Below are 27703 nucleotides of genomic sequence, written 5' to 3'. Positions count from 1 at the left end.
CACGAGCTTTGATTGATGAAACTCAAGTAGAAAATGCGCACACAAATAATCACACTATCAATGGGCTCATTTTACTGTATCAGAACAAATACAGATCCCACCATCGATTTTCTGGCAACTGGTGGCCTGGGGGTTCCCTTAACACGGACATAATTACAAGAGAGCACATGTTCTTTGTGCTGGACTCAACATGGTAAATGCATCTATAATCAAGGTAACAGTCTCACAATCAGGACCGAGTTTTTTTGGAAAGAAATCTCAGTAATAGTTTACCAAAGTTTACCAAGGTGGCTGTGGAGTCGCTCAGTACATTCTAGACAGAAAAATGCATTTTTGGATATTAATTGAATCAAGGATTACAAAGTTGTTGCTGATGTAAAAGACCTGCCATGATCTTATTAGATGGCAGAGTGATGCAAGAGGCCAGATGGTGTACGCCTGCTTCTGTTTCTTATGTCCTTGGCATATGCAATGAGTTACTGTCCAGAATCAGATTGAATGGATCAGGGGCCTTTATACCATGGCTATTTATACTTTGCACTGAAACACAATCCTCAAAGCAGATTTCAGCCTGCAACATGCTTCCAGGTCTGTGTAGTATTTTTTTAAACACGTGTATATCATTCAACAAATAAAGTCATTCCGTACAGTGTTCAGCACAGCAAGACTGAGACCATACGAGTCCAAGTTGCCATCAACAAAGTTCTGGAACAAATTCACGCTCATTAATTTATTAAATTCAGGCTCATAAGTAAAAACTGGACAGCTTACTCACAAAGAGGAAGAACACAAAAGAATACAAAGTCAGGATAATTTTAACTTTTTAATTTTGGTAATAACTGAATAGAGACACGAGCAAGATCAGGAGTGAGAATGGCACTTTCATGCAATCAGTGGCAGTAACATGGTCGAGGGTAAAAGAGCCCAGATGGATGTCAAGGGTTAAGACCTTGATTTTAATTGAAAGTTAATGTCCCTTGATTTTAACCTTCTTGGGTCAACATGCCTGGTCATTAGAAAGGGGGGGCGGGGGGAAGATGAGGGCAGGAGAAGCCATCTTTGGTAAGCTATTTCTAAGGTAATTTATTTAATCATTTTAACTGGGCAAAGGCAAGACAAGAAACTGGAATAGAGAAACAAATCCAAGGAAGGGTGCATCATATTGTGCTGCAAATACTGGTATTCTAATTCTTAAAAGACAAGAACAGATGAGAATGGAGACACAAGGAATTGTGGATGCTAGAAACTTGAGCAAAATAGTGCTGGAGTAATTCAGCAGGTCAGGCAAATTTTGTGGAGGGAATCGCTCGACAATGTTTTGGGTCAAGACACTTCTTCAGACTGATTCAATCTGAAGGATCATGACCCAAAATATCATCTGTACAGAAATATCATCCATTCCTTCTCTCCAGAGACGCTGCCTGTCCCGCTGAGTTACTCCAGCTTTTTGTGTCTATCTCCAAATTATCATCTGCCCATTCCCTTCAAAGACACTCCCTGACCAGCCAAGTTCCTCCAGCACTTTGAGTTTGGATGAGGATAGATATTCCACGACCAACACAGCACATTTGGATGTTTAATCAGTATAAAAGACAATACCCAATAACTAAGAATTGTTAACAAAATCCCTAAATGTCAAATCAAACTATGCAATTACAAAGGTCATTAGTTAGGTCAAGCAGCATTATAATAAATCATAGGAAACTCTTATACTTCATTTTGACACGCATGCTCTAGCTAATCATGTATTATTTTATAATCCAGGAACTAAGTTGCAATAGCTTTGAGGTAGTTAACTCTCTTTCCCCATCTAGCACAGCCCAGGGTGTGGAAGTGGGAGTGAAAAATCACACAGGCAGCTGCAGCTGTCGGTTTTAAACGTTGTCCTCTTCTCCCACCTAAACTAAGCCAGTTTATTTCTGAGACCAATGGATTATTTGTGCACTCTAAGCCTGGCAGTAACAAGCAGCGATAACACATCACAGTTTTGTTAATGTCATAGAAACCGCACGGATTGGGCTCAGCATGGAGCAATAGGACCAGCTGTCCCATCTTTTCACATAGTCCAGCATAGTGATGCAGCGAATAGGCAAATAGGATGGGTTGCTAATAGACTCATTTCCCTAATTAACCATCGGTTCCAATGGTTAACTAAGGAAATCAATGCTCTAACTCTTGTAGCCAGCACACAATAATCATAGCTGTCGCCAAAATCTTATTTCAACACAAAGACTAATATCCAGCTGTAAATGTGGTTTAATGAGTAATATGAAATAGCCAAAGTACAGAAAAATCACAGGCAGAATACATCTCATGGGAAACTTCATTCACACAGTCTAAAGGGGCCTCATCCCGACTCTTATATTTCTGTCCAATGAATGAATCACATGGCAAGAAAGTATCTGTATATCAGACACTGAACTCTCCAAAACATGCTTCCCTCTACAAACATGTCCATATTAACATATAACAGTATGGTTGCAAGACAGAAGGCTCTTGCTTTTGTAATCCATTATCAAGCAGCCTGGAGTTCCCAAATGGTACAGGATGTGCATTCTAAAGGTTAGAGGTGCCCTGGCACGCCGCAGCAAGACTCCTGACGGGCACCCGAAAAAGGGACCACATCACCCCGATCCTGGCCTCTCTCCACTGGCTCCCTGTGCGGTTCCGAATAAATTTCAAGATCCTCCTTCATGTCTACAAAGCCCTCAATGGGCTTGCCTCCACCTAAATTAAAGTCCGCTCACCCACCACTCCACCTCCAGGTCCCTCAGATCGGCCGACTTGGGATTGCTGAATATCCCGCAGTCTAGGCATAAGCTCAGGGGCCACCGCACCTTTGCGGTTGCAGCTCCTAGACTGTGGAACAGCATCCCTCTTCCCATCAGAACTGCCCCCTCCATCGACTCCTTTAATTTTATTTTTATTAGAAGTACAATAAGTTGCAGTAATACACACCACATATATCTCATTACATTTGTTGTACCCCTTCATTTTTGAACTTTAAAAAAGATAGAAATAAAAGAAGTAAGGAAAGTGAGAAAGTCGTGAAGGTGCAGGAAAGTGTTGGGAAAAGAAAGCCCATTAGAAAAGGAGTTAGAGAAGAAATAGACCCTAGAAAAGAAAGAAAGATAGAGTAACAATCGCTCTATTATGGAAAAAAAAACTCCGCAAAAAGGGATATACCAACCATATTTTTCACCCCCCACTACCAGATCTTGGCACCATTTATTTTTTAAATTACTATTGCACCTTATGCTTGTAATAAGTCCACAAATGCAGACCACGTCTTTTGGAAGTGGTCTGCTTTGCCTGCTAGGAGGAGTCTCATCTCTTCCAGATGTAATGTTTCAAACATGTTTGAAATCCACATTTTTATTGTTGGTATAGGAGCATTTTTCCAGAATTTGAGTATAAGCTTTTTTCCCCATTATTAGCCCGTAATTAAATAAATTCTTTTGAAACACGTTTAGTTCAGGGCTACCTTCCGTTATTCCAAAAATAATCCATTCTGCTTTTGGTATGAGTTTTATTTTAAATAGTTTTGTGAAGATTTCAAATATTTAGTTCCAGAATTTTTGGATTTTTATACAAAAAACAAAAGAATGCGCTATGGTAGCTTCACGAGACTTACATTTATCACAAATGGGTGAGACGTTAGGGAAAAGTTTATTTATTTTTGTTTTTGAATAGTATAGTCTATGTAATGTTTTGAATTGAATTAGAGTATGTCGTACGTTCATCGAGCATTTATGCACATATAGTAAGTGTTTATCCCAGCTCTCTTTTGAAATTTTTATAGCTAGTTCTTGTTCCCAGTCTGCTCACCCACCACACCACCTCCAGGTCCCTCAGATCGGCCGACTTGGGATTGCTGAATATCCCGCGGTCTAGGCATAAGCTCAGGGGCCACCGCGCCTTTGCGGTTGCAGCTCCTAGACTGTGGAACAGCATCCCTCTTCCCATCAGAACTGCTCCCTCCATCGACTCCTTTAAATCGAGACTAAAAACCCATCTGTACTCCCAAGCCTTTCTTGACGTCCTCTGAGAGAGGGCTATATGTATGTAGTTTGTTTGTTATACTATTCTTATACAAATGTAAAGCACTTTGGCCAACGAGAGTTGTTTCTTAAATGTGCTATATAAATGACTTGACTAGTAATGCTGCTGCCTCACAAAGACCCTTGTTCAATCCTGACCTAGAGTTATATCTGTGCGGAGTTCCCTGTGACCGCGTGGGTTTCCTCGGAGTGCTCAGTTTCTTCCCACAGAATGTTGATAGGGTGGGTTTGCAGATAAAATGGCCACTAAATTGCCCCTAGTGTTAAGGGAGTGGATGCGAAAGCGGGATAGCTTTAATCAATCACAATTGGAGTAACACATTTAACTATCATCTGAAAAAAAAATCCTGACTCTCTAAACCACGTGCCTGTTCATCAAGGGGATGTTTCCTGGCTTCTGTAATGGTGAAGTTGTGCAATGTTATAGCATTACCCATGAGTAATGCTCCTGCTTTAATATATGTCAACTGTAAAATCAAACAATTATAGAATTTAAAGGTTGCATAATCTAGAGAAATTATATGGATCTGATAGACATCTTGAAGGTTATTCAAGAAAAGATGACTACTTTTAATTATCTGGTGAATTTCGTATCACTTTCAGGAGACCCCAAAGCCCTTTCCGACCAATAAAATGTCGCCTCAATTTTAGCATGCTGAAACAAGGCAGCCTATTTATGCACATAATTTTCACAAGCAGCATGCCATTTTAAAATCACATCAAACAAGGGACTGCCCCACAGTGCCAGAGACCTGGGTTTGATTCTGACCTTGCGTACTGTCTGTGTGGAATTTTCATGTTGTCCCTGTGACCGAGTAGATTTCCACCAGATGCTCGTTTCCTCCCACATCCCAAAGACATGCAGGTTTGTAGGTTTGTTTAAGAAAGAACTGCAGATGCTGGAAAAATCGAAGGTAGACAAAAATGCTGGAGAATGGGCGATTAATTTGAAGTCAGTGGGCCGAAGGGCTTGTTCCTGTGCTCCCTGCCAAATTATTACCAAGGAATCATTTACATCTACATGAGAATGCAGGCGAGACATTGGTTTAATGATTCATCTGAAGATTGACGATGTCAACATTCTTGTTCTGCTCAGTACTTCAATACACGGTCAAAGGATATAATAGTGTTCAAGCGCTTCAGTGGCCTTTATTTGCTTTGCAATAGTTTGTTTACTTTTAGTTTCAATTTTTTCCTTTAATATATTATTCTTTCATAATATCTTTCTGGATAAGTTCTTATGTAGATGGATATAGATATATTTAAGACAATCATCTTAAAACTCCATTGTTTTTGAACTCTTCCTGATCTATGATCCAGACTGTAAATGCACTGAAGAGCCCCGATCCAAATCATCACCTATCCATGTTCTCCTGAGGTTCTGCTTGGCCGGCTGAGTTACTCCAGCACTTTGTGCCCTTTTAATACAAAACATTACTTCTCTGCGAATACAAGTTTTCTTTCCCTCAAGATGTTGGGAATGATTCCTGCCCCCCCTCCAGGCTTTCACCTAAGTGACTTCACTCAAATCCAAGTAAAGAATGAGGTTTTTACTAATTTTTGTAGCAGAGAAATCTCTTCTGTCCAACAATGTCTTACATTGGAATTCCGAGAGCAAGGGGAGGGCCACCATCTCAAAAACTTCACTAACAGCCAACGAGAGTCAAGAGAGGGACATGGGGAGAGTGGGTGGAGGCAAGGAGTAAAATACTTGTCTCATATTCTTTTTGCTGCTATCACCACAACTACCCCTCCCCACCCCCCCCATTGCTGCCACTTTTCTTCCCTCGCCACTGCCATTGTGCCATTCCAATGGTGAAAAGAGAGATCAGTTCACTCCTGTGCCATTAAGCAATGAATTTCTCACCAGTCTGAGGAAAGTGGGTGCTATTTTGAGTCGTGAAGTGTCAGTTAAGCATAGGGGACGAAGTCTCCCTTTTGCTGCAATGTCAGCAATTCCCCGAGGATGATAAATGAGTTAATCACTTAGGGTCTCGGTTACGTTACCACCTGTCCCAGCTAGACTTGCAGTGAGAAGTGATAATACTACTGACAACTGGGAACCAGCATAAACACTCCTCCACAAGTGCTTAGCCCAGCAAAATGTTACCTACAGCGCTGTGGTTTATATTCCACCAGTTGAACCTTTGAAAAAGACTAACTGCCCTCAGAAACAGCAGTTTAAACACTGCTTTATAATACATTATGGCTCCCAACAGCTTGCCCCGTGTTGCCACTGATGTGAAACAAAATAGGTTTTGCGACATAATGGAGTGTACAGAGAGAGCAGAGCCCCAGCCCATGCTCTGAACTTTCTCTATGGTCAATTCCATAACCCGCAGTGAGGGATATTCTATAATATAATATGTGTGCGGTGAGGAATATTCTTTCTGTGCTCCCAATCGCTCTGAGTAATGGGCAGAGGAAAGGGCCAACAGGTACTCCTGATATTCACTCTCCCATGGGTAGAGACACATCGACGAACAAGGACACATAAAGGTGCAAGATTATTACTTGTCAGGGGAGTTTGGGGGAGAGGGGGTATGTACAAGTAAGGCAAAAGTCAGAGACAGTTCAAGACAATGAAAGGAAGAGAAAAAGAGGATGAAAGAGGCAGACAATTAAAGAGAATAGAGATTAAAGTGGCAGACTGGAATAGATTACCAGTCATGCAATTTTTCACTTTATCCTTTCTTTGCAGGTAGAAAGCAGAGCACACCATGTCAGAAACAGGAAGGAAACCATGAGAGTCTAAAATACAATTAAATTTAGAGAACATCTTTCATCAACTCAGTTCTACAAAGTGCTTTACACATAATAAGATTATCTTGATGATATTATTGAAGTGGTTGAAATGTGACAAGTCGCTCACTAGATGGTAGATCATAGATGGTAGAGTAGGCTGAGGACAGAATAGTGTGGGAAGGGAAGAGGAATTGGCTCAGAACAGGGAACACCTGATGATTTTTGTGGACATAGCCCAGTTTAATTTACGATTAAACCCTATTTAAGGCATCAGCCTAAATGTGACACTGTTTAAGACTCTTCCACTCAGATCTGAAAAAAGTACATTTTTTCCTCAATTCAGCTATGTTGCCAAACCAGTAACAGGTAGCATGATAAAAGGAGGATGGAAAGAGCACCATTAAATGAAAATCAAAAACTGATATCAAACAAAATGGTGGAAAAGCCCAAGTCATGCACCAAAGAGGCAAAACTAGACCAGGTGGCAGAGGTGCGGAACGACATTGGATAGAACAAAAAAAAAATCTATGATTGGATGAAAAATAAAGCCATAAAGGGATTGATAAACTGCTTTGGCTGTGTAATATGGTGCCAATGTTGTAATGTCTTGTTTGTCATATTGACCCATCACTACGCGCAGTCGTTGACTCCTCTCAGTAGATGCTAAGTGGCCTCTGCGATGTTTCCAGCATTTCTATTCCTGTTTCAAATTTCCAGCATCTACAGTTGCTTTTCGGTCAGTGGCCAGATCTGATGCAACACAGGGTATTTTTCACGCCACAGATGCTGCCTCCTGCTGGGTACGTTCAGGACCCTTTTATTTCAGGTTTCAGATTTCCAGCAACTGCTGTCTTTAATATCGCAAAGATCCAACATGTGATCTTTCAAAAAAATAAAATGTCTTTTTTTATACATTGGTGCAATGAAAATCTAAATATAGTCTACTGGCTACACAATCTAATGAAATGAAAAAATACTACATATCTTTTCCAAAATTCCCAGTCAGCAGTTGACTGGTAACACCAGAGGTCGGCAGGATTCATATGGTTACAGTTCTTAAAGTAAAGTAGCAATAGTACTCAACATGGTATAACATTGGGATTTACCCACAAACCCAATCCAGCCTTAAAACTGATGAGAGCAAGGATATTATTTATTGATATGTTTATACTTCCTAATCATCCATTCTGGCTTAATGAAGAGCAGTAAAGCAGGGTCTTGGCACATTGCAAAGTGAGAAGTAGAGAAACCAGAATAGTTTAGAATAATGTGTAATATTAATAGGGAACGCTCCATTTTTAAGCACTTGCATACCTTATTTTGAACAGCAACTTGACCCAACAACTTCTCTCTACCATTACATTGGAGGTGATTGTGGATAACTCAGAATCCACATGGAAATTTGGTGGGAAGGCTGTTCATCCAACGCATGTTACATAATAGGTTGATCTGCTTCAAGACCTGAAAGAGCTCAGGTTTTATTCTCTTATTAAAGCAGCTGACAATTCAACCCAGATGTTACTATCTGAGCTTCTGGGGAAAGTTTGCACATCTTGCAGTAATCTCACACATCTCGGCACACCCAGCAAATCAATTATGATAGGCAACTGAAAGGTGCAAGACCCAGCTGACTTTGAGGCAGCCCTCAATCTTTCCAGAGACTACACTTCCTAAGCTTCTAGAGGATTGATTGGACATTTTTAATTTGCTACTTTTCCTTAGAGCACAACTTGACAGGTCATTTCACAGCCATCTCCATTTACCCAATCTTTCCTCAGAAGCCTTTCACTTTATGAAGATGCCAATCGTGTCCTATTGTGATTGAGCTGCCATGACTCTTGCAATTCCAAGCCAATTGGCAAGAAGCAGCCAACATTTAGCCTGGCTAACAGGTGACCAATTATCATTTGACACCACTTCCAAATATGACCACATCCTCACTCCAGGGACTGAACGACAAAAGCCTCCTAAATGAGTGTGCTTGAATTTCTGTACAATGACATAGCCCTCAAGTCGTACAGCATAGAAACAGGCCCTTGAGCCCACCATCCTTGCTGAGCATCAAGCTCCCATTAATATTAATTTTACACCAACTTTATTCTCATCAATTTCCTCTCGCCTACACACTAGAAGAAATTTACATTGGCCAATTAAGCTATCAACAAACAAGTCTTCGGGCGAGGGAGAAACCGGAATACCTGGGGGAACTTGCCTGGCCACAGAAGAAGTCAACGCAAACACCACCCAAGGCCAGGTTTGAACTCACACCTCAACTCCAAAACTCAAATATGCAACTCAAGAACAAGTTGTTGGTAATGAAGAAAAACATCCTAAGGCACTTCAAAAAAAGTGATTAGATAACAATGGTTGCAGTAGCAAAACATAAGAGATCAGGAAGGACACCTGCAGACTGGATCAAATAGATGAAGTAAAATTAAAAATTGTATTTCCCAACTTCTGTACCACAGGGCATCAACGTGTTGCAGCCAATGAAGTCCTAAATTAAGCAAAAAGTATTTCATAACTGAGACCATTAGGCACATGAAGTCTGTGCAAGTTTTCAAGGCAATCTCATTCCCTCCAATTATTTGCCCGTAACCTTTGTTCACACAGAACCAATTATCCTAACCAGAGGATCAGGAGGCAACCCACAGTGACACGGAGAATGTGTAAAATTCAAAAGGGTTGATTAAACCTGAACTACCCAGAGCACTAGTGTATTGCTCTAGGAGGTTTTAGGTAGACAGAGAGCAAGGTACAGAGGAGAAAGCAGTACACTGAAGAAACATGGCGTTTACTACCGGAAGATCTGGAAAGTCTGCACACCATGCAGAAATCCCACATATCTCCAGACACACAAGCAAGGTGGGAAACTCCACAGCAGTAGACACCTGAAAGCACAGCAAATAATAGGAGATATAAGCCAGAAACTAGAAAATGAAACACGGGCTGAATTTAATTTAACTCGGGGATGCAGACCAACCAAGACCACATAGATCGAAGCAAAGATCAGCAATATGACTTACTGGACTGAAACAAAGGAGCAGTACACTCGCACATATGCAGTAGAACGTTATAAACAACAAATTATAAAATTCCTTCAAATTATTTAAAACCCTGCGAATTTTTTCTGAGAAGCCATGTTGTCAAGTCAATAAATGCTCCCTGAATCTATGCATCACAGGTTCTCACAAAAAGGAATGAGATAAAGAACCTGTTTGTCCCTGGTGTTGTTCACAGAGATAAAATGCCTGCCAAGAAACCTGGAGGGGCTCCCACCTCATCTTTTGAATAAAAGAACTATTAAAATCAGTAGGAACTAAGAACACCTTGTTTTCTGGGTTTATTTGCTTTTAATCAGTGATTACGCGTCTCCAGTATATCCATACCTTTCCGATGAAATAATGGATTTCAATCCCTTCTACTCTATCATGTAGATGCGAAAGATTCTATGGCATTATTTCAACATTTAAAAAAATCACCTCAGTGAATTAAACAATATTTGTGTCTCAGACAAAAGCTTCAGAAGAATGTGTGGGAAGGAACTGCAGATGCTGGTTTACACCAAAAATAGAAACAAAATGCTGGGGAAACTCAGTGGGTCAGGCAGCATCTCTGGAGGAAAGGAATATGTGGCGTTTCGGGTCAGAACCCTTCTTTAGATATCAGACTGCTGCTGGCAGGGGCAGTTTGCAATATTTCCTACATTACGACAGTAACTGCACTTCAAAGAACATTTCTCTTTTCTATCCTACGTTAAAGTCATACTTCAACAGAAGCTAGTTTTGGTCACAAATGATATACCCTGTACTAACATTATTTTTCTTGCAGCTGCCAATGAACAGCCTTGTACTTCCACAACCCCCCTTTCCATTTTATTCCTACCAGTAAATTCTACTAGGTACAGGAAAAAAAGGAAAATTAAGTTGCTGAATTTGGACGCCTCAATGTTGAATAATGGCAGCAAAATATACTTGACTCAAACGTCGAAAAAACATGCAAATGAATACGAGAGGAACAGGGCTATGATGTGATTTTAAAAAAAAAAGGTTGTGCATAGGAACAAAAGAGAGAGAGAGGGCAACTGTATTAAAGACAGTTGCTTAAGAACTGAGATAGAAGAGAGGCAAGAGTATATTGTTCATGCATGCGTGGAAATACCTGTCCAGGATGGAGACACTTATAAAGAGCAGAATTTTTTGAACATGTAACCATTCATGAGATACAGGTATAACTGGCATTTTTGCCATCACCAACTGTTCCTCCACAAAGTGCTTTGCTGGGCCATTTCAGAGGACAGTTAAGAGTCAACTGCATTTTTGTGGGTCAAGAGCAATTTTCTGCCACATTAAGCAAAGATGTTAAATTTCCCTCCCTGTATAACATAAGCGAGGCAGATGTTTTTAATGACAATCTGAGAGTTTTTATAACTAATACCAACACCAAATTTGTATTCTACATTTACAGCACAAAGAAATTAAACATTGCCATGATAAAATACTTTCCATGAGTAAAAAGAGAACAGAGTTAGGGCATTGTCTGCAGAGCAAGAAAATGCCTCAATGAATCCAATTGAGGTTACAGCACTGAGAACTACATATAAAATTCCACAACTGTCATCAGCACAGTTAAATAGTAGTGTCACATACAAACAAGTGGCAGCAGTTAGTTTGTGGTTCTGACCCTTTCACCACAGGTCAGACAGCTTCTTACTGCAACATGCTTAATAAGGTATGCAGGAGATGGTGGGGAGTATTGGATCTGAGAAACAGCCCTCTATTTCATCTCACTCACATTTTGTATTGAACATTGTGCAAAGTTCTACTACCATTACCAATTTAAAGTTCTCTAGCTCAATACTAATACGTGGTGCAAACAATTTGCACAACACGCCTCTTGCACAGAACGCCAAATGTTCATTGGCATATGCAAGATTGGGCGTAATTTGTTTCAGAAAAGAAATCTTTACCCTACATAGTGACAATCCATCCCCATTCTTCACTTTGTAAAACAAGCACAACAGCAGACACATTTAGTGTGAAGCTCCCTCAGAAGAAGAGTCCAAATCCAAAATATCACCTAGCCAGTGAGAAGAAAGGTCCAGACCTGAAACTTCACCTATACAAGGTGAAGAAGGGTTTCGGCCCGAAACGTTACCTATCCCCTTCGCTCCATAGATGCTGCTGCACCCGCTGAGTTTCTCCAGCATTTTTGTGTTCCTACGTCACCTATACATGTCCTCTTGAGATGCTGTCTGATCCTCTGAGTTACTCCAACACTTCTGGTGTCAACTTTCTTATGTGCTGAAAAGAATTGCAGATGCTGGTATGTACCAAAGATAGGCACAAAGTGCTGGAGTAACTCAGCGGGAAAGGCAACAAAACTCTGGAGAAAAAGGATTTGCGACGTTTCGTCAGATTTTCAACTTTTTTATGCTGGAGGGCAATGTGATAGTGATGGACTTCAAAACTTTTGACATCAGTTTTCATAGAATACTCACTAACAGAAAGATAGGATGGATGAACAAAGGAAAATAAATAGGTTAATTCTAGTAAGATTGTCACCAATAAAACAGATGACAGGCCTTTCGGCAAGGAGGAAGGAATGGGAATTCTATTTTGTTCAAAATCTTTGGACTTTCCTACAATGACAAAGAAGCTTAGTTGGGACGGAATCAAGCACACCTCCAAACAAGATATTTCACATATTGGATGCTGGATCCAGATTTAAACAAGTAAGGTGACAATGTAATTTTTAAAGAGGCTATCTGAAAGCAAGAATAACGGGGTAGAAGAAAAGATTGACATCCAACAGGCATGGTTCATACAACAAGCAACAATGATGGGTTTGGGGTTGGAGGGGACCTAGAATGCAGTCAGCCAGAATCAACTGGCATATGCAGAATGACAGGATGAAGGGGTGCAAAAATAGAGTAGGGCAAGATGTGGTGGGAAAACCAGGTAGCTTAATTAGGAACCGGGATAAGATAATGATGTTAAGATGAATAAATGTCACAAGATTTGTCAACCATCAGGAAAGCAATAGACTAATCGCAAAAATACAATTTCATTAATTGCTCAACAGACTAAGTTCGCACACTGTCATTACTAACCCAAAGTCTTCATGACTGAAAATACCCGAAGTAGTTACCTTCTCTAATAAACCGCTGTATTTCTGCCCAACACCAGCAACAAGTTTCCTCAGGTCAAAGAGGTTTGGTGACAGTGCTCCTTACAATCACAATAACTACCACAGTATTTTTACAGGATATTAAACTCTGAAGTTGTAGAAATTTATAGAACAGGTAGAAGTCAATGAACACGCCGAGCCTGGAGTAATAAGACTTCTGAAGGGTCCCGACCCAAAATGTGGTCTATCCTTTTCTCCCCACAGATGCTACCTAACCCACTGAGTTCCTCCAGTACGTTGTGTTTTGCTCTGGTTCTTTAAAAAAAAAAAAACCCTTACACAGAACACAAGCTCATTTTTTATTGGAATTATGCACACAAACAAAGCTGGCCACCATCTACACTGCATTATACAAATCTCAGATCCTCGTTAGAAGTAAGATATCTATCTGCACTGTGTTCTAAAGATCAAAACTTGTGACAGCTAAAATCAGGGAGTCATCTGAATGCTCAGAATTTTAAAGTTTAAACCCTGGAATCATTTGCCAAAAGTGTCACTGTTTGTTTAGTCCAAATCCCACCTGACCTGCTATGTATTTCCAGCACTTTTGTTTAGAAAAATAATCTGGGCAAGGGAGTAAAAGGCAAAGTTTGCTCATTAATAAACCTGGCACCTAATAGCAACTTGACAAACTGTGTATCAGACACATGGTTCATCACAACAAGCTTCGGCCCAATGGTTGAGATCAGACGCACAAAGCAAGGTCAAAAATCCCCACGATATCACAACACACACCAAATTTCAACCGGTCACCCCACTCCCAAACTTACCTCCCCAGCAAAACTGAAACAAGGTTTACTAGACTAGATGATGTAGTGGGTAATTCCCCAGACTACCAGCAATTTAAATATCCATACCAAAATTGGTCACATTTTATTCCTGACTGCAATCCAAATCATTTGGCATTCTGTGATTCCAGGTACTGCCTGTGACAATCCAATAACTTTCCACATGCAAACAGACAAAAATCTGCTCTCATTTAACACATTTTACAAATACCTCCACTAGTTCTAAATTATCAGATTGTTTACCATACGACACTGGCAATTTTCTCCAGCTATATTGAGCTGCAGCCCAGTTCCTAGAACAAGTGGTTCCCCAGCCACCAACAATATCCCTCTCCCTAGCAACTGACTGAAACCAAACACTAATCACACTCTCAGTATCACATTTGATGACAAGATGAGCTTCATGCCGCATACCCGCATACACCACAACTCCCTATTACCATCTCCATATCACTTGATTCTGCCTCCATCTCCGTTTATTTGGAGCCAAGAACCTCATTTATGCCACTCTTATATCTGGACTGAATCATTAAAAAATATTCCAAGCTAGCCTCCTTTATTCAATCCTCCAATAGCATGAAAAGCCTGTATTTAACTTCCACAAAGCCCTGTTCATCCTATTCTATTGCTTGCAATGATATTTAGTCTCTTTCTTTCTCCCGACATTTTCACTTAAGTCTCCAAAACATAACCCTGATACCCCCTCCCCAACCAACACAGCCAGACCCCAGTCGGCAAAGACTGGACCCTTCCACACCCACTCCTCCCCAATCACCACATCACACCTACTTAATGCAAAACTCCAGTCTGAAAAGACTGGACCCTTTCCCACCCCAAACAACACTTCACACCCCCTCCCCAACCAACACAGCCAGACCCCAGTCTGCAAAGACCCTTTCCCACCCACCCCACTCCAATCACCACTTAACACCCAATTACAGCCTGACTGCAAACGACTGTGGCCTCGTCCACTACCCACCACCTCCGTGCTGCCCAGCATCAATCAAGTCAATTCTCCATCACCAACAATAGAAACTGAGGAGGTGGAGAGGCTGTTCAGAAGACAGAAATGCCGGAAATCTTCAGGACCGGACAATGTTTCCCCCTTTACTCTCAAGCTCTGTGCTGAACAATTGGCACCGGTCTACAGTTATTTTCAACCTGTACTGTCCCTGCCTGCTTCAAAGTCTCCACTATTTCATCTCACTCACAGCTTGTATTGAACATTGTGCAAAGTTCTACTATCATAGAAACATAGAAATTAGGTGCAGGAGTAGGCCATTCGGCCCTTCGAGCCTGCACCGCCATTCAATATGATCATGGCTGATCATCCAACTCAGTATCCCGTACCTGCCTTCTCTCCATACCCTCTGATCCCCTTAGCCACAAGGGCCACATCTAACTCCCTCTTAAATATAGCCAATGAACTGGCCTCGACTACCCTCTGTGGCAGAGAGTTCCAGAGATTCACCACTCTCTGTGTGAAAAAAGTTCTTCTCATCTCGGTTTTAAAGGATTTCCCCCTTATCTTTAAGCTGTGACCCCTTGTCCTGGACTTCCCCAACATCGGGAGCAATCTTCCTGCATCTAGCATGTCCAACCCCTTAAGAATTTTATAAGTTTCTATAAGATCCCCTCTCAATCTCCTAAATTCTAGAGAGTATAAACCAAGTCTATCCAGTCTTTCTTCATAAGACAGTCCTGACATCCCAGGAATCAGTCTGGTGAACCTTCTCTGCACTCCCTCTATGGGAATAATGTCCTTCCTCAGATTTGGAGACCAAAACTGTACGCAATACTCCAGGTGTGGTCTCACCAAGACCCTGTACAACTGCAGTAGAACCTCCCTGCTCCTATACTCAAATCCTTTTGCTATGAAAGCTAACATACCATTGGCTTTCTTCACTGCCTGCTGCACCTGCATGCCTACTTTCAATGACTGGTGTACCATGACACCCAGGTCTCGCTGCATCTCCCCTTTTCCTAGTCGGCCACCATTTAGATAATAGTCTGCTTTCCTGTTTTTGCCACCAAAATGGATAACCTCACATTTATCCACATTATACTGCATCTGCCAAACATTTGCCCACTCACCCAGCCTATCCAAGTCACCTTGCAGTCTCCTAGCATCCTCCTCACAGCTAACACTGCCTCCCAGCTTAGTGTCATCCGCAAACTTGGAGATATTGCCTTCAATTCCCTCATCCAGATCATTAATATATATTGTAAATAGCTGGGGTCCCAGCACTGAGCCTTGCGGTACCCCACTAGTCACTGCCTGCCATTGTGAAAAGGGCCCGTTTACTCCTACTCTTTGCTTCCTGTTTGCCAGCTAGTTCTCTATCCACATCAATACTGAACCCCCAATGCCGTGTGCTTTAAGTTTGTAAAAGGCAAGGATTACTGGTCTTAATGACTACAGGCCTGTCGCACTGACCTCTGTAGTCATGAGACCCTTGAAAGGCTTCTGCTGGCCAAGCTGAAAAATATCACGAACTGGACCCTTTGCAGTTTGCATATCGGGCCAATAGATCTGTGGATGACGCAGTCAACCAGGGCCTGCACTTCATCCTCCAGCACCTAGACCACCTGGGGTCTATGCGAGGATTTTGTTTGTTGATTTTAGCTCTGCATTCAACCATTGTGCCAGAGCTACTACACGCCAAACTTTCCAAGATGACTGTGCCTGAACCCCTCTGTCGGTGGATCACCAGCTTCCTGACAGACAGGAAGCAGCATGTGAGGCTGGGAAAGCACATCTCGGACCCGCAGACCCTCAGCATAGCACAGCAAGGTTGCATACTCTCCCCTCTCCTCTACTCTCTCTACACCAATGACTGCATCTCCACCGACTCCTCTGTCAAGCTTCTCAAGTTTGCGGACAACACAACCCTGATTGGACTGATCCAGGATGGGGATGAATCTGCCTACAGGCAGGAAGTGACACAGCTGGCGTCCTGGTACCATCGCAACAACCTGGTCTTAAGACAGTGGAATTGATTGTAGATTTTAGGAGAGCTCCCCCTCCCCTCACCCCACTCACCATCAACAACACCACAATCACATCTGTGGAGTCTTATAAGTTCCTGGGAACCAAGGACCTTAAATGGGGGGTGGGGGCCACCATCGACTCCTTGGTCAAAAAGGCACATCAGAGGGCAATCTGCCGCAGGCAATGATGGTCCAATTCCATGCAGCCATCGTAGAGTCTGTCCTCACCTTCTCCATCATGGTCTGGTTTGGCTCAGCCACCAAGCACAACATCCGGAGGCTGCAGCGAATCGTTCGATCAGCTGAGAAGGTTATTGGCTGCAACCTTCCCATCACTGACGAACTGTACACTGCAAGGGCCAGAAAGCGAGCGGGTAAGATCATCTCTGACCCCTCTCACCCTGGCCACAAACTCTTTGAATCACTTCCCTCTGGAAGGCGGCTCCAGACTGTCAAAGCTGCCACAGCCAGACATAAAAATAGCTTTCCCCCCCCCATGAGTAGTAGCTCTACTCAATAACCAAAAATACGTAGCCTCCTTTTGCTCTGGTATTGTATTTAATTCACATGTTTAATCAATAATGTTTTATTATTAATGTTTTGTGCGTCATTCCTAACTATCATTGTATGTCATGTAGTCACTTGTGGGCGGAGCACCAAAGCAAAGTCCTTGTATGTGAATACTTGGCCAATAAACTTATTCATTCATTCATTTTGATGTTTTTCATCAACTGCTCTAGGCACCGAATTCTGCCAATACGTATATCTGGTTTGGGATGTTCTGCGACATTAAAGTTGCAAAATGTTGTTGTTGCCTCTGTCACCACTTCCGATGTGAGACAATGATTCAGTGGTTGGAATATTCAATTATTCCTCACAACCACTTCTCACTCGTCTATTCACCTTGTGAAGCTACTAGGACTGCCTTCACATGTGAACAGGTCACTCTACATCCTTTGCCAGAAGCTACCATTCACTGTTCCAATAACAAATGAGCACTTAAACACAGGATGACTGATAAACACAGGAAGCAATTGAATCATATCTACCAGAAAAGGCCAAGCAGGTTTATTCAATATACTGAATTAAAGTGTGCGGACTTAAGAGTTCTCAGCTGGGCTAGCAGTGGGGGTACCATAAAGCCAGTCAGCTTCAGATGATGGATTGGCAGTTTATAATTCATATTTGTCACGAGAATAGAAGTTTACATCAGTGTAGACAACAGTTAAGGACTCAATTTTGGAAATGTCAGGCAGCATTCAACCACAGAGGTAATGCTGGATAACTGCCATCTATAGAATGCAATCCCAGTAGACAACTCCTGCAAGAGAGTTCAAGGAGACAAACGGATGTCATATTTTATCTCAGAACCAACTTATCCCAGAATATATCAGATAAGTTTGCAACATAATCAAAACTATGGCAATTATATATACAATTCAATCAATTGTTGCCAGCTATGGCTCAGAGGCACACGTGCCTCAGAATCAAGTGGTTTTCAGCCCAAATCGTCACACACACACACTGAAGTGTGCATGGAGTACAAGCATGAGAGGGTATGGTACTGGCAAGGGATGCTGTATCTTGGAAGAGATATTAAACTGAGATTTACAACTTTCACAGGAGCACAGAATAAATTCCTATGGCGTTATATAATCCCAGTGTCCTTTATCTACATTAATAAAATGCATGGCTGTGGGAGCTTGTCATGCATAGATTGGATACGCACAATATAACAAAGCATCTTGTTTGCAAATGGAACAGATTTTTATCTTTCCATAAGTAACAAGCAACAGTTTCTGGAACAAATGTATTTGATTTTGTGTTTCATGAACTAACTGCGCCTGGGGCATGCTAGAACATTCTGTATGTTCGTGCCAAGTCCTCAGCGAGATGATAGGGTCAAACAAATCAGTTTCCCAGCCAATAACTGCATAGTGTCAAACAAACAAAGCCACAGTCGGGGAACAGGGAGAGGTAATGCTCTTCATACCTTGGCTGGGAATACAAAACCATTTAAAGTCAAGAGAGAAGATCAGGAGGGACCGAACAATGGAAGATGCAGAAGCATTGTGCAATGGAGCCCCCAAAGCATTCTTGGGTTTGCACCAGAACAATGTTCAGTGAAGCGGAATCAAACATACTGAACTGAAGATCCATAGCAGACACAAACAAAAGCAACACAAAATGGAATTCAGACCATTACTATGGACAACAGGTTTTATGCCTAGAAAAGGTATGGAACCTCTTACGGGCACAAACAGCATCTTTACACGAGGATCATCTGAATCCCAATCATCCTGTTGAGTTTCCTGTGGAAAATAAGCTAACAATCATTCAACATAATAAGATAAATCCAAAGATTATTTGGGACCTTTGAGCATCATGGATCCAGGAACTCCATCGGCTGGTTGCAAGTACAATGCTATTTCCCCCAATTCATTCTATGCTCCATCAGAGATAGGCTGAATGATCTGGATTTATTGTAGAGATTTGGACTCTTAAATCTCTACAGTGCATCCTAATCACTGGGCCTATCTCTGATAGAGCAGAGAACACAAACAAAAATCTTTCAAAGATCAGTAATGGAATTTGCATCATAGTTGAAACAACAGAATGCTGTTTCAACCCATTCTTTCCAGCTCTGTTGCACTAACTTTGTTTCGGATATGCCCTCTCTGATATCTCCATAGGCACGGATCATGTCCCAACATCTCCACTCACGGAGGATCCTTGCATGCAAACCTAGTGTCAAACGAGGTAGTGAGCAAAACTACACCCCTTCCAAATGATCAATGGAACAGAAGTACATAATTATACAGCAAGTCCAAGTCAGAAACAACAAAACACTGTTTAAAAAGTAAAAATAAATCCCAGCAATTTCACCTGAATTACTTGCTTAAGCATTCTGACTTCACAGGTGATTTCCAAAGAAATAGTTAAATGAAATATTATCGTGACAGGAAGTAAACAGAATAAAATCATACAGGAATTAATTAAACCTCGGAAACCTTTACAGGAGTATTATCCCAGTAAACTGTAGCATATTTATAGCCATCCTCCTAGAACTGGGAAACTATATCTGGAACTCCAGTTACCATCTAATCTGCATTGGATCTACAGATAAGAGTCACACAGATGGTCTAGCTTCACTTGAAACAATTGGTTTTCAACACTGGCACACTATTCCACAATCATATGCAAAAACCATACTCAAGTTACAAATACCTTTGTTTCAAATTGCATCGATTAAATTAGGGTACTGAAAATATAAAAACATTCACAGAAGGTGCAATGAAACTAAAATATCTAATTTAACTAATGCTTTCATAATGCATAAATAATACACCTTAAGTGCAATGTCAAAAAAAATTGATTAGTTCAAGTACATGCCAAGCAAATGAGGTAATGACTAGGGGCGCCGCATTGATGGCAGCCTCAGCTTGTAGTCTGTCTGTTTTTCTGTTTTTTTAGTCAGTTTTAAAAGTTTGTGTTGGAGATTTCTTTAGCTTTTCTATGTGGGGGAGGGGGGTAGGGTAAGGGGGAAACCGTTTCCAAGTCAATTCCTGGCGAGGAAACGACTATTCTCCGAGTCGCGTCCTCGTCCCCCTCCTCGCGGCCTACCAACTTGATTGGAGCGACCTTTCCTGCCGGGGACCGGACCAGAGCTTCAGCAGCGGCGGCGCAGCGCTGGATACATCGCGGAGAAGGCGATGCCTTAGCTGTTGAAGCTCCAGAGTGTTGGGCCTGCTGCTTCAACATCGGAGCTGTGGTCCGAAGAGCTTCCAGCGCGGGCGGCACTGACTTCAACATCGCGGAATCCTGGGCCCTTTGCGAGGGCCGCCAGCGTTGAATCTCCGACCAGTGCGGCATGTGGACTCTTGGAGCCATGGACTCCGATAGGAGGTGGCCGATTCGGATGCCTAAGCCGCAGAGGATGTCCTCCAGTCCCGACGTTGGACTTCCATCACCTCGGCGAGCGGGCCTGAACATCAGGCCGTCTGTAGCGGCGACAGCGGAAGGTTCGGGAGCCCCCCTGACCACAGGAGGACAACAGAGGAGGATGACTGAATTGAAGCCTTCCCTCACAGTGGGAAACTTTGATCCCGCTGTGTGGTATGTCTGTGGAAAAGACTATCGTGTTCTGTGCTCTTTATTATTCGTATGGCTGTATGGTGACCACACATTTCACTGGCCACACCAATTGGTACATGTGACAAATAAATGTATCGTGTATTAACATTTCCAGTGCTTACAAATTCACCACCTGTAAGGGTTGTGGAAACAGAATTAGTTCCTTCAAAAGAGAACTGACAAAACATTAAGGAGAATCATTTGCAAGGCTACAGAAAAATGTGGGAGAATAGGATTGATGTGATCAACCAAGAAGGTGCAACCTTCACGTGGTCCATCCTGTTTCGACGAATGCAATCAACCTGGCATGCACAAACAGAAGATTAAACCTAACAAGTTGTCTTACAACTTTAGGCTGTGCATGCCTTACGCAAGAAGAAGAACCAGGAAGGAGCCACCATGAAATTAATGGATCAAATGGTCTCTTTTTGTGCTGTAATAACCAACGATGACAGATAGCATTGTATCACAAAAATGTAGATATAAATCATGGAGCTGCTCAAGTGTATTTACCCACATTCCCATAAGAATCGACCAAAGGAAAATAAAAATTGTTAACATATACAACAGTAAATCCTAACATATACTTACATAACACATAAAATCACATTTGTTGCATTGTACTTTTGTATCAACATTGAGTTGCAATAATTTAGATGTCCAAACTATATTCAAAATATACAAATTATGAATGAACATATTTTTCTCTAAATTTATGGAGATCGAATATCTGTGATTTCTGCAACAATCACTCTGCATCTATAACTACGGTGACGAAAGCCAAGTCTTATCCACAATGCTATTCCTAGCCCAAGTGCAGATAATTGAATAATTTCCATCAATTGTCAGGTGACATTCATTTTCTGCCCATATAACACGTGTACACACAATATATTGGTAACTATCTTAGTGCAATTTTCTGGTGAAATAAGTCTGCTTTTTTGGAGAATAGTTTCAGTTACTCTACTCTTTGAATAGATTGTCTTCTGAGTAAATGGACATTGCAGGCTAAACAATAGAATGGTGTGTTCTTGCGCTCCACTCAGCTCCAATACAGTGACATTGTTGTCAGCCAACAGACAAGAGTAATGTTCCTTCCACACAGCCATCCTTCCCTCACCCCCCCCCCCCCAGCCCAATGTATAAAACGATCATGCATGTTTTTTGAGCATTGACACAACTTCTCCTGACCGCCTTACATTCTGAACGCCTTTAGACCAAACTACATCTGCCTAGCTTGATCATCAGATTGGGATAAAACATGAGCAACTTATTGAATTGAATAACTTGGAAAAGACATTCACTGCATCTCACTAATAAGTTGAATAACGCTAGACAGAAGACTAAGATTATGATATTGCAAAAACTGACTTTTATCTGTCAAAATTGCCACATTACTTTCCATTGTCAGAGCGTCATTCCAGATGCAAAAATATCTAATTAAAAAGCAACATAGCACAGAGACAAAGACATAAAGCAGCAATTGTAAGAACATTATCCTTTCATGTGGCAACTCTGAATGTTCAAAAATTGCTCAACTCGACTCCTCCCAAGTAAAATAAAGAGATAGGGAAATGGAAAAATAAATAAATTTGTCTAATCCTATAGCCTGCATCTCAAGATCTGCCAACACCCGTAAACTATTAAGAGACCACAAAATGCACTAAACGGTTCCAGTCGACAAGAGCTCATTTATGTCCGTCTTTACTTCAAATGGATCCATCGGTTCTTATGACACGGAGGTCTCACAGACTTGGTATCTGAACACTTTGCTGCTTTGGAGTAACATGAAATGAGCATAAAATCTAACTTTTGATTAATAGATTGCCAGAGAAATTCTGAAACTGCAGTGATTTTATTTAAAAAGCAGCTCCAACAATCCTCCCTCACATTCTGATTTTTAGGAGGACTGTTACAAGCTAATTTTGAAATGAATTTTGATTGTGAGGAGCAAGCACCCCACAAAATCCTACTAGAGAATACAGAGTAAATTATACCATTTTTGTTACAAAATGGGACGTCATTTATAATGGGACGTCATCCACATCAGAATTTTGAAACAAGCCTCCAACAAATGATTAACTTGTAACTGGATTCCTTAAAAGGATATGGAGTCACCGCTATTTGAGATGGGTACATAATGCTTGCGACCTAGTTTACCTAATTGCAGAAAAAACAGGAAATACTCAGAATACTCCGTCAGGCCACATCTCTGGAAAGATAAATAAGGTTAATGACCTTTTATCAGAACAGAAAAAAATAATTAAGAGGCATTGAACATGTACTGACTCAGGAAAAGGAGAAACTAAGAAAGAACAGAATTAAAAGTCTAATTCCTGGAATTGCAGGACTGATGTATAGAGAAGGGGAGGAATTGGGTTGGTTAAATTCATACAAGCACGAAAACTGGCGCATTGAGTCCAGACCAACACACACCCTTTTACACTAATCTGACATTTATACCACTTTTTATTCTCTGCACATTCTACCATCCACCTACACACTCTGGGCAATTTACAGCAGCCAAATAACAAATCACCCTGCGTCTCTGGGATGTGGGAAGAAAATGCACTCAAATGAAAGCCACATGGTCACATGTAGAATGTGCAAACTCCACAAAGAAAGCACTCAAGTCAGATTTGAACACAAGTCTCTAGGGCTGAGTGGCCCGGATCTGTTCGTTGCACCACTAGTTATATTGACTGGAGCCTTTACCAATCCTGACATTGTCTTGTCACGGGAACCTGATGTGTCTGGACACAAGAGTGGTCATTTCTGTGCATCTACTCCTTCGGCATAATCCACGTCATGCACGTCAGGGCATCAGGTCCTCTGGTGCTGGGAGAATATCAACGCAGCAAGTGAGGAAACATAAGAAGTGGTAGCCATGAACCTGCACACACGACCTATTGACATGTCATTCAAGAACAAGTGACAAACAAGATATTCACTGCAGTGTAAAAGAAAGATACTCAACGAATATAATTAAAAACAGGACAAGACAGACTAACTGCAGGATGAATGGAGAGTCTAGAGCCAGGAACCATAGCATCAGCCTAAAGGGAATGTCATTTAGAACAGAAGTATCACAGCTTGGTTTGGGAACAGTTCCAGCCAAGACCGCAAGAAATTGCAACGAGTTGTGCACGCAGCCCAGACCATCACACAAAACAACATCCCTTCTATCGACTCCATTTATGCCTCACACTGCCTCGGCAGGGCCAGCAGCATAACCAAGGGCAAGTCACACCCTGGCCACTCCCTGTTCTTCCCTCTCCCGTCAGGCAAAAGGTTTAGGTGTGTGAAAGCGCACACCACCAGATTCAAGAACAGTTTCTTCCCAGCTGTTATCAGGCAACTGAATCATCCTACCATCTAACGCTTTGGTGACCCTCGGACTATCCTTGCGCGGAATTTGCTAGCTTTACCTTGAACTAAACGTTATTCCCTTATCATATATTATTGTCTTTCTGCTGACTGGTTAGCACACGACAAAAGCTTTTCACTGCACCTCAGTACACGTGACAATAAACTAAACTGAAATTAACTGTATCTTTACTCAGGGTACTGCAAACCTGTAGAATTCTCTACCACAAAAACTGTAGAAGCCAAGTCACTGAGAAATATATTTAATCTCACAACATATTTAATCCCGGTACAGAGTACAAAAGTGGATGAGCAAGTACGATTGTGTTGCCTTGGGTGGGCGGCGCGACCGACGTCGCAGCGGCCTCTGCAGTCTGTCTGTTTTTTTGGGGGGTTTTTGTCCCGTTGAGGGTATAGTTTGTAGTGGGCTTTTAAATGTGTATGTGTGGGGGGCGGGGGAAACTTTTAAATCTCTTCCCTGCACGGGGACCCGACCTTTTCCCTGTCAGGTCTCCGTTGTAGTTGGGGCCTAGCACCGTGGAGCGGCCTCCAACTGGAACGACCTGGGGGCTCAAGTCACGGAGCCGGCGGAGCTGCGGACCTACCATCGTAGAGCTGGCCAGCTTCGGAGCGTGGAGAGTTCGGAGCGTGGAGAGCTGCGGTGGCGCGCAGCTGCGACCCGACTCCGGTGGATGGTGACACCGGGAGCTCGCGGGTCCCCGGTGGGAGACTGCTTTGCGGGGCACCGGCAACGGCGACTTCTCCCGCCCGAATTGTGGGGTTGAAAGTGGCCTGGAGCGGGGCCTTACATCGCCCGGCGCAGCTTTAAATGGCCGCGGACTTGATAGCGCCCGCCGGGGGCTCCAACATCAAGACCCGGAGCAGGGCCTTATATCGCCCGTCGCGGCTATAAATGGCCGCGAACTTGTTAGCGCCCACAGGGGGTTTGACTTTGACATCGGGAGAAGAATGGAGAGCAGGGGAGAGACAAGACTTTGCCTTCCATCACAGTGAGGAGGAGATTCACTGTGATGGATGTTTGTGTAAATTGTGTTGGTGTGTGTCTTGGTTCTTTTCTTGTGTGACTGCAGAAACCAAATTTCGTTTGAACCTCATGTGAGGTTCAAATGACAAGTGGAGAGAATAAAAAAACAAAGAGCCAAATGGCCTATTGCTGCTTGTATTTTCTATATTTCTACATCTGTGATTGGGTGAAAAGCATTTAGAGACCATGATGAAAGATATGACAGCTCAAGATTTAAAAAAAAATGACAAGTGGGGGAAAAGATGGGTGAGCAGGATGCAAATGGAAACAGTACAATTATTTTTATGTTTATAATTTGAATTTCTTAAACTCAATGTGACTAGAAGGCAATGTAATAGAACTGAGTCTTTGGCATGATGAAAGGAGAGTGAAAGCAGTATTTGGTTGTGTCGTCCTGATGGACTGGTAAAGATGCCAGAGGATAGAGGATCTCTATTGTAGCTCTGGGAGAGAGAGAGCGAGAGAGTGGACTGAGAATACCACGCCTATCTACATGCCAATACTTTAACCATCTGGCACCCAATTCCCACCAAATCCATCTAGAACAAATGATTATCCAGATCCTCCGCTCCTCTACCCAAACCGCTGTCCCCTGCCTGGTTTAACTTGCTCATACATTTAAATTCTTTGATTTCGTCTTTTCCCTCCAATAACATGTGTGAGAAAAACATGCAGATCCCAGTAAAGTCTACTTTGTTTTAGCCTCCAACCTCATCTATTGCAGCCGCTGCTCCACATCGGTGAGACCAAGCGCAGGCTTGGCAATCGCTTCGCCCAACACCTCTGCTCAGTTTGCAATAACCAACCTGATCTCCCGGTGGCTCAGCACTTCAACTCCCCCTCCCATTCCGAATCCGACCTTTCTGTCCTGGGCCTCCTCCATGGCCAGAGTGAGTCCCACTGCAAATTGGAGGAGCAGCACCTCATATTTCGTTTGGGTGGTTTACACCCGGTATGAACATTGACTTCTCCAATTTCAGGTAGTCCTTGCTATCTCCCTCTTTCCCCTCCCCTTCCCTGCTCTCACACAGCCCACTGTCTCTGTCTCTTTCTTTCTTCTTTCCGCCCACCCCCCCCCCCCCCCCAACCCCACATCAGTATGAAGAAGGGTCTAGACCCAAAACGTCACCTATTCCTTCGCTCCATAGATGCTGCCTCACCCGCTGAATTTCTCCCGCATTTTTGTCTACCTTTGTTTTTGGCAGCTCACTAAACAATAGAAAACACGAAATTGGGCCCAATTGCCAAATATCTGTGGCATCTCCTATTTTCACTTGATTTAATTATGCACTCAACATGGAAGGAACGAACACAGTATGTGGGTGACGATCACAGAAACAGCTGAGGTAGGAGAGTGAGCAGTCCTCCAGTGCTTCTACGCAGCGGCTGTGGAAAGCATCTTGTCCGGTAATATTACCATCTGGTTTGGGAATTGCTCTGCCCAGGACAAGAAGGCTCTGCAGAGGGTAGTGCGTTCGGCCGAACGCACTATGGGAACTTCACTCGCCCCCCTGCAGGAACTATACATCAGGATGTGCAACTCCAGAGCCAATAAAATCATGGGAGACCCCTTCCACCCATGCAACGGACTGTTCCAGCTGCTACGGTCAGGCAAACGCCTCCGTTGCCATGCTGTGAGAACGGAGAGGTTGAGAAGGAGTTTCTTCCCAGAGGCCATTCGGACTGTAAATCTCACCAGGGACTAACTTTACTGAACGTTTTTCCTTCCAATATTTAATATGTAAAAGAAATGTGTGTGTTTATGAGTGCGTTTATAGTTTGTTTGTTTGTCTTTTTGCACAAAGTCCGCGAGCATTGCCACTTTTCATTTCACTGCACATCTCGTATGTGTATGTGATGAATAAACTTGACTTGACTTGAGGCACGCAGAAATGCCCCCATTCCACCCAGCAGACGAGAACATCAGCCCCACAGCAGGCACTAAATTCTACCCCATCCATCCTGCTAGGCTATCAAATGCAAGGGGCTCATAAATCTGGAGCTCATAACCCAGGAGTACGACTACTTTGGATGCTGAACTGTACAGCAAGCCCAACGTGCTTCGGGGCTTATACAAAATGACCAGCAAATGATTAACTCAGCCCAACCACTTAATCCTCCCTGGCATTAAGCAAAGCATCCCGCACTTTATATCAGATCGGCATTATCAACTCAGTTCTGCTAGAGGAGGATTCACAGAGGCCAGATGGTGAAGAGTGTGGAACTCAACCATATGGAGTAGAAAACCCCAGATGCACGTTCCATTCTGCAATTCACAGACAATCAATAGCAAGGCTGCAGCTATGGTTTTAGAAATGGCTTCAGTGTTTCACAATTATTCACCAAGGCAAGAAATGGCTTGGTTATAACATCAATTATTACAA

The 27703-nt window shown here is 42.5% G+C and overlaps 1 protein-coding gene across 7 annotated transcripts in view; it reads right to left on the bottom strand.

Moving 5' to 3' along the window:
* The window catches only part of thrap3 (thyroid hormone receptor associated protein 3), a 113690-nt gene that overhangs the window by 67835 nt on the left and 18152 nt on the right, over window positions 1-27703 (bottom strand). The gene's annotated exons all lie outside the window — the stretch shown is intronic.

Source organism: Amblyraja radiata, chromosome 27 (genome assembly GCF_010909765.2).
Source record: "Amblyraja radiata isolate CabotCenter1 chromosome 27, sAmbRad1.1.pri, whole genome shotgun sequence".
NCBI lineage: Eukaryota > Metazoa > Chordata > Chondrichthyes > Rajiformes > Rajidae > Amblyraja > Amblyraja radiata.
This window is presented reverse-complemented; position numbering and strand designations above follow the sequence as displayed.